Raw genomic sequence first — 9,409 nt, 5'->3', positions numbered from 1 at the left:
TTTACTGTCCTTGGATTGAAGGACACGTACGTAAAACCTACGTACACTCATACTTACTACTGTCCTCGGATTGAAGGGCACGTACGTAAAACCTACGTACACTCATACTCGCTATGGTCCTTGGATCAACAAGGGCACGTACATACACGACTAGTCTAGTAACATACAACATGGGAAGCCCCCCACTATTCATCGCAAACATGTTCGGGGAACCGCGATACGGATTAATACGATACACATGGGAAGCCCCCACTAATCATCGCAAACATGTTCGGGGAACCGCGATACAGATTAATACAGTACATGGTTTACGAAATAAACATATGATTTACGAACGAATACCATAACTAAACAACCAACTGTGAACTCGCTCAACATTGTTGTTGACTCGTTGTTACATGCCTTGCAGGCCTTTAGGTGCTTAACATTGGAACTTGCTGTCTGGGAAGCTGGAGTGGTCATGGGTCGAGATACATGAAAATACAATACAAGACCAATGGCTCTTTACATGTGGTTTGTAAACACTTAATGAATGATTTATGCTTCCGCTGTAAACTGTGAAATAATGTAATGTTGTAACCCTTACTGTTAATCAATGAAAGTTTTATTTACATGTAACTATGAGTCCAATGTGATTGATGGCTAAGATCCTGGTATGTCACACGCCTCGCGGGGGTTCTCTGCATGTGGTATTTTGGGGGTGTGACAGATTGGTGTCAGAGCCATTGGTTATAGTGAACTTGGTTTTATTTAAAAAGAGGAAAAATGTTTTGTAAAACTAGACTATAACCGGACAGTTCTAAAGACGTGAATACGACCATGACACTCACCTCCAGACTGCAAGGTTCGTCTCTCACATACTCATTATACTACGTAACTAGTGAACACCTACATACGATATTGCATGTGATTGCACGTTTAGCACAATAATATGAATTCATGTACACTTGCACGTATTACGAGACTGATAGGGTGGTAATTCCCTAAACCTGCATGACCTACGCTTCGTGATACCCTTTGATTGCTACTCGGGTTGGGGAACCATTCGACATGAGTTAAGAGGAGCTGAGATGAGCATGCAAATCACAATATTATTGTGGGTGCACACATAATGATAATGTGGGGTGCATGTGAGTCCAGTGAGGCTTAACAAGTGGAAAAGGGGTTCCGCCTCGTTATTTGGTCATTATGAAACATAACGAACCTATAGGGGCCATAGCAGTAATAGTCCCCTACTCAAACTCAAACGTGAACTTCTCATTTATCGTTGGATCCTTTCGAAACTCGATGCTGTCGAGTTTTACCTGAACACACATCTGAACACCTAGCGAACCGTGTAGAATGATTAGGTGCGTATACGAACGTCCCTGAGTTGATGTTCCAGCGTCGAATGATTGATCGATGCCTTTCTTACTCCTCGTTTGCTGAAACTCATGCATTGACGTCTCCGATCCCGAAGTGTGATCACTTCTGCAACACTCTCATAACAGACCGTGAATTACTCGAACCACTTGCAACGACGACGGACAGGAGGATGAGCGCAGCACATTACCGACCTCAGTACTTTGACGACCCTGATTACCGGCAACGAGCACAGCAAATTGGCTTCAATCGAATCCTTAACCCTCGTCAGCGACTCATGGGAGTCAGCACCTATGAACCAATCGAGGCATTAGAGCGTGGCTCAGGATGTGAAAAGATGGATTATGATGGTAAAGAATCATAGGGCTATGTTTTGAGCAACGACATTGAGAGCAGCAGTCACAGCGACAACAAGGTATTCGTAACCCTAGCTTTCAGTAAGGAAATACAGGTGCCGACATCATGGATTGGCCATAGTTAAGCTAAGAGGTCAGCGACCAAGGGAACAACGGTAGTACTCGGAATTCTTGTAACGAAAATCAGCAACATCAGAAATGATGCTCTTGGAAAGGCATTTAGAGTTGGCATGGGCGACGTCAGGACTTTAACACTGTGGTAGCTAGCATGAGTAGCAACCCGTTTCATCTCTGTTCTGTATGATCTGGAAGCTTCTAGGAATTTGAACCTGTGTGGAATCAGCTGATGTCAAGGCTAAGGAAAGGAGGATCGAGGATCCACCAATTATTCGTGATTTCTCCCTAAATGTTACTAGAAGAACTGTCAGGATTACCTTCACATCATCAGGTGGAATATCAAATCCGAATCAGGTCAGAAGTAGCCCTTGTTACTAGTATATCTTATTATCTTGAACCAGGAGGGTTACAGGAACTGCCTAATCAACTTCAGGAATTTTTGGACTTGAGTTTCATCGGATCTAGTTTTCGCTTTAAGGAACCCTCGCTATACCCGTGAAGAGAAGCCTTTCCGTATGTGTACTGATTTTAGAGAACTCAACAGGGTGACAGTCAAGAACAGTTTGCCTCGACCACGTGTGGACAACCTGCCGACCAGTTGCAAGGAACAAGTTTCCATTCGAAAATTCGATGGTGAACAAGCTATGGTTAGATGGAAATCTAAGGGGAATGCCCTAAGAACAGTATGTCGAAGGTAATGCAGCCATTTCAACGTTATACACCATGACCGTTGAGTTAACCAACACACCAACAGTTTCAGGGAATCACATGAATCGACCGCATTTGTTGGCAACATTTTGGATCCTGACCAGGAGAGAAGAACGCCATGGGTGGCATTGGTGTCTTATTTTAGGGCTTCTGAGGGAGGAGCCACTCTACTTAAGGTCTTGTTAAATGTAATCTCTGGATTAGAGAAGTACCTTTTTGTTATATTAGCAGCAAAGTGGAAATGCACGAGGACCTCGCTGAGATCCGTCTTGGTTGGAACTAATCGACACCAAAAAGTCCTTCGTGGATACATCAACTTCTTAGTCTTACTTGATGCTATCACAGATAAATCACAGGATTTGCGAAAGTCGCGCAACTTAAACCTCTCTAGCACAGCAGGGTGCTGTGTTCGTGGAAGACAGTATCGGAGGACGTCACCTCAGCTTTCAAATCCCGACACTGCAATGCTCTGAGCATCGTTTTACCCGAGGGTACGGGTGATATAGTGGTATACCATGATGGTCCGAATCAGAGTCCCAGTTACTCACCAACGCAACACGAGAGAATGATGACTTACGTGATGGAACTACAACGACCGCATGACGCACTCGACTGACAGTGAAAACCTTGACTTTGGGATTTTGGATGGAGGTATCTCTTGGACGGTACCAGATGTGTTATTTAGACCAATCGCAAGGGCCTCCCGTGTACCAATGTCCGATAGAGCTAAAGCATACAATATCATCGCTGGATGGAACTTCTAGATGAATACGACTGCGAAACCTGAACGTACACGAGCCCGCAGCTCACTACCGACTCTAACTTACCAGACTCGCTCTGTTCAGACTGGAGAACTGAGGGAAGAGGAATTTCTCAAGTTGAACCCATGCGGGGCATGGAGAAGCAACCTTTGACCAGTCGGACGATACACGCTACTTCCTGAAACGAATGTGGGTCCCATTACACGGCAACTGTAGGGAACTCGTGTTGAGCAAGCACCCGCTTCAACATTCTAGCCGCCTGGGTTCTGATGGATCGACTTGTGAATAGTCAAGGTGTAGCATCAGCAACCAGCAACACACACACGGAAATATAAACGGACTGTCATGGATTTGGTCGAAAGTCTACTTACAACGCGAAACGGAAACAATATCACCTGGATGATCGTTGATTGTCTCACGTAACCAACACACTTTCTAGCCATCAAGGAAACGGATAAGTTTTCCACACTTGCAGTCATTTACCAGAAAGAAGCGGTTGCTAGGCACGAGGTGCCAACCTCCATTATCTCTGATCGCGACCCACGATTTACATCTGATTTGTGGCAAGCGATGCACAAATCCTAGGGCTCACGTCTGGACATGAGCACAGCGTATCATCCACAGACGGATGGGCAGACTGAACACACCATCCAAACCCTTAAGGACATGCTTCGAGCATGTGCAATCGACTTGTTAACGGCTGGGAGCGGCATCTACTTTTAGTGGAGTTTTCGTATAACAACAATTACCACACTAGTATTCAGGCTGCTCCGTTCGAGGCATTGTACGGACGGAAGTACCAATCATCTCTTGTTGGGCAGAAGTTGGTGACAGCCAAATCACTGGCCCAGAACTTGTGGTGGACACAACTGAGAAGATTGCTCAGATACGACAACGAATGGCGGCAGCTCGTGACCGTAATAAAAGCTACGCTGATAAGCGCAGGAAACCACTCGAGTTCCAGGTTGGGGATCGAGTGCTACTTAGGGTCTCACCTTGGGAAGGTGTAATTCGTTTTGGTTTTCGAGACAAACTCAACCCGCGACATGTTGGACCATTCGAAATCACGGATAGAATTGGCAAGGTGGCCTACAGAATGAATTTACCCGAAGAACTCAGTGGAGTTCACAACGTATTCCATGTGTCGAATCTGAAGAAGTGCCTGTCAGATGAAACTCTCATAGTTCCTTTCAAGGAGCTCACCATCGACGATCAGTTGCGATTTGTCAAAGAACCAGTGGAAATCTTGGACCGGAAGGTCAAGATTCCCTAACGTACCAGGATACCCCTTGTTCGAGTTAGTTGGAACTCCCGTCGTGGCCCAGAGTTTACCTGGGAACGAGAAGACCAAATGAAACACAAATATCCCCAGTTGTTCGAGAACAATGAAACCACTACTGAGGCTGAAGCTACTGCGGAATTTCGGGACGAAATTCCAAACCAACGGGTGGATGATGTGACACCCCAGGAAAACCAGGAAAACTATGCAACCTAACTAGCTTCCTCAGTAACTACGTGCTAAATTTCGGGACGAAATTTCTTTCAAGTTGGGGATGATGTGACAACCCTAACTTTCAAGGTCAGTGTCTCTTAGTCACGCAACCTTGTTTCTTGTTATTTCTCGTTCATATTCCTTACGATGATAAAAAAAAATTAGTAAACACTTGTGTCTGGAATGTAATTGCTAAATGTATGATGTGATTGGATACGTCTACTTGTGTGTAACTGTTTAACTACCAGAAATTGTTAAAACGTTTCTATGCGTCGAATAGCTAATCTAAGGAACTAACAATGTTAGCACTTTTGGGTCACAAGTCATTGGGCCACATTAGTGACCCTTGTGATACACTTCACTCCGGCCTGAACTAACACAAACCGAGCCCAACCTATCCCATGAGTGTTTTGATCAAACTTGGTCCAGGTGTGGTAACAAAATAGTTTATAGGATCGGCCCACTTGTTTGGTTTGGGCTTTATAATTGAGTATACGTAAAACCCTATATCTCTCATCATCACAACATAATATAAACCAAACCCTATTCCTTCCTTATTCACGTCGGCAGACCTCAAGACCCCCCCCCCTCGAAGACATCAGCGGTCGATCTTGTCTTTTGGGTTAGTAGATACATGCTTCTCTTAAATCGATGATTGTGTTTATGTGTATTATATGGTTGATCTTGAATATGGGAAAAAATATGTAATGTTATGATCGTGCATGTTAGACAATGCTTAGGGTTTCATGTTAGCAAATATTAGTAATAAACAAACTCATAGTAAACTAACTGTTAGAAGGATTTTGTGGGGTGAGTTGCAATAGATCTTGTAACTAAATAAATTGTGATGATGAATGATTAATGCTCATGTTGATTATGTTTGTTATGGTATGGGCCGATGATCTGGGAACCTAGTTAACATGTTGATAGTTAGTGTTGTTTACATGATTCTTATGAGAATATTAAATTGTTAACCTGAATCAAAGAAACTGAACCGAGTGATTGGGCCAACAGCATACTGGGTAACGGGGATAGAAAAGAAAAGAAAAAAAAGGGGCTGCTGATCCATAAGCATGTGGACGGCTGCGTGACCTCGGGTCACCAGCCAAGTCCATTTCGCTGTTTGATTATCGGGCAGGATAAGTGGGCCGGTCCAATGGGTGATGTATGTAACGGGTGCAGGATCTTGTTATAATGGGCTTCGCATGTTTGGGCTGGTCAGTGGGCCAAACCCTCCTGATATGCGTCGGGCCGCACAACTGTTATAACGTTCTGATTGGGACAAAGCTCAAACCGGGTTCAAATAGGCTTGCATGCTGTAGTGGTTATATGTTTGGTGATTTGTAACTGTGCATGATAGTCCGACGAAACCTGTGAACCGACGAAACTTATGGTTCGACGAAAGGTGGATCTTTTGTCAACCGGTTCTTGATGAAACTCCTTGATGGTTCATCGCTTGAGGTTGATCGGTGAGCTTATTCATATATGGGTTGATGTTTCGATATTAAGCATAGCTGTATTGTAAACTTGTGTGAATATTCAAATGCATACACATATATATACTTGATATGTTGATTCCTTTTGCATGTGATTTTGAAGTTCAAAAAGTTGGCAGCTCATCATTCATTGCATGTGAAATTTGTTTGACCATTTATTTGCTTGTTTCAAGGATTTCGTGATTCATTGACATCCACTGTATGCTCTCAACCCAATACATCACTATTACCTTTGGCCACTTAATGAATCGGCCCAATAAGATTATAGCTGAATATAGTTTTTGGCGATGATTTTAAGAATCATCAGATGGCATTATTGTTAAGTGATTTGTTCCATATCATGTCAACTCATGACATCAAGTGTCAGGCTTATATGTGAGTATATCTAGTATGTCGGCCATTGCATGAGAAGTCATTATTGTTTGCGTGTGAATTGAGGGCTTTAATGAGTTGATATAATTGTTATGTGCTATTCGGATATCACTGCTTGAATGCACACTACGATTACAAATTATATGCGAACAACTTGAACGTAAACTAATTTCGTGTACATGAACATTATAGGCTTTAACTGATTTAGTGTGTGCAAGTAACTAATCTTACCGAGCAAACCAAGGTGAGTTCACACTACTAAGGCATGGGATTCCCGGTGGGTTGGGAATGGGATTGAATAACTACTCGTACTATCATTACTATTAAATTACTTTTTACTGTCCTCGGATTGAAGGGCACGTACGTAAAACCTACGTACACTCATACTTACTACTGTCCTCGGATTGAAGGGCACGCACGTAAAACCTACGTACACTCATACTCGCTACGGTCCTTGGATCAAGAAGGGCACGTACATACACGACTAGTCTAATAACATACAACATGGGAAGCCCCCCACTATTCATCGCAAACATGTTCGGGGAACCGCGATACGGATTAATACGATACACATGGGAAGCCCCCACTAATCATCGCAAACATGTTCGGGGAACCGCGATACAGATTAATACAGTACATGGTTTACGAAATAAACATATGATTTACGAACGAATACCATAACTAAACAACCAACTGTGAACTCGCTCAACATTGTTGTTGACTCGTTGTTACATGCCTTGCAGGCCTTTAGGTGCTTAACATTGGAACTTGCTGTCTGGGAAGCTGGAGTGGTCATGGGTCGAGATACATGAAAATACAATACAAGACCAATGGCTCTTTACATGTGGTTTGTTAACACTTAATGAATGATTTATGCTTCCGCTGTAAACTGTGAAATAATGTAATGTTGTAACCCTTACTGTTAATCAATGAAAGTTTTATTTACATGTAACTATGAGTTCAATGTGATTGATGGCTAAGATCCTGGTATGTCACACGCCTCGCGGGGGTTCTCTGCATGTGGTATTTTGGGGGTGTGACAGGGTTGGCATAGGAATGATTTATTAAGTCAAGCTTTAACAGTTATCAATGTTGCGATAATTTGATTTCTATGTTAGCAAATTATATGAATTGATGTGTAAAGATTGGGCCGCATAAGTGAGTTCATCTATTGAGCATGCGTCCTGGTGGTTGGGACAGTCAGTGGGTATCCCGGGGAGGGATAAGTCTTTTGGGTAAATACGGGAATGTTGGATAATATACTCATCCTATCACCTTTAAAGTCCCTCCGTGTTGTTTGGTTACCGGGGAGGTAACATGGTATTAGTTAGTAGCGCTATTAGGTTTAACAAACCTCACACCGTGTCGTTCGAACGGGCGTGTACTAATGGACTATGGGCAAAGGGTCAATGATGATAGACATTGACTTAGGGCACCTCTTACATTTTCGTAGCAGTCGATACACCCGGTCTAGTAACACATGGGAAGCCCCCACTAATCTTCGCACACATGTCTGGGAAACCGCGATACAAATTAATTCGATACATGATTTACAAAACGAACATTTGATTTACGAAACGAATACTATAACTAAACAACCAACTGTGAACTCACTCAACTTTTTTGTTGACTCGTTGTTACATGCCTTGCAGGTCGTTAGGTAGTTCAGGAGCTTGCACAAGGAGGCGTGGATGTTGTGGGACATGGATAGACATATGCCATGGTAAAGCTTAATTACATTTTGAACTTATACTTTGGCTTTAAACATTATGCTTCCGCTGATTAGTTAAACTATGTTTTATTTGGACACCAATTATATTGCGGTTGGGTTTTATATTTACTTATACGCTGTGTTCAATATGATTGGTGGCTTGATCCTGGCCAGTCACGCTTCTAAGCGGTGATACTCCGCATGTGGATTTTGGAGGTGTGACATTGAAATGAGTCCGAAAATTCAAACTACTTTTAGTGCTGGGAACTCATCTGGAAATGTTGATCAAAGTTCAAACAGTAGCAGTGGAATCTCTTCATATCCAAATGTGAATCCAAAGAGTTCAACTACAAGCTTTCAGCATCAATGTTCAAAAACTGGAAATGGTTGTGTGATACAGTGCAACATTGCATTGAATCTCCCGAATGGTTAGAGTATTTCTGAAGAAGTTGCAAAAGATCACATGACATTACATGCTACAGTTTTGGAGACCTATGAAGGATTGGTCGCTGGAAGGATCGGAAATCCTATGCTGACAAAAGAGGATTACGATCAGATAGATGCAGAAAAAATGGAACTAATGGACATCAAATGGTGCTTGGCTAGTTTCTTGAGGAGAGTAGAAAAGTTTAAAATGATTACAGGAAGAAATGATTTCTTAGATGCACATGTTTCTGCTTTGGGTTTTGATAAATCTAAAATTACTTGTTTTCGACGCAGGGAGAAAGGTCATTTCAAGAGAGAATGCAAAAATCCAGCGGCAAGTGGAGCAAAGAATCCGTTTGGTAAAGATGATTACTATCGAAAAGCCATATATCAACAAGATGCTCGTCAACCAAATCAACACAAGGAACCACAAACTGCTCATGCTAGAATGATCGAAGATGCAAATAAGAAAGCTTATTATGGTATCATTGATCAAGATGATGAAAAAGTGGTAGAAGGCTTCAGCTGGGACAAATACATTCCACCTGATTCAAAAACAGTGGCTCTCATTGCAAAAGTCATTCAAGAACCTTATTTGTTTACATAAT

This window comes from Helianthus annuus, chromosome 3 (assembly GCF_002127325.2).
Source record: "Helianthus annuus cultivar XRQ/B chromosome 3, HanXRQr2.0-SUNRISE, whole genome shotgun sequence".
Taxonomy (NCBI): domain Eukaryota; kingdom Viridiplantae; phylum Streptophyta; class Magnoliopsida; order Asterales; family Asteraceae; genus Helianthus; species Helianthus annuus.
The sequence above is the reverse complement of the archived record's forward strand: the minus strand, read 5'-3'. Positions refer to the sequence as shown.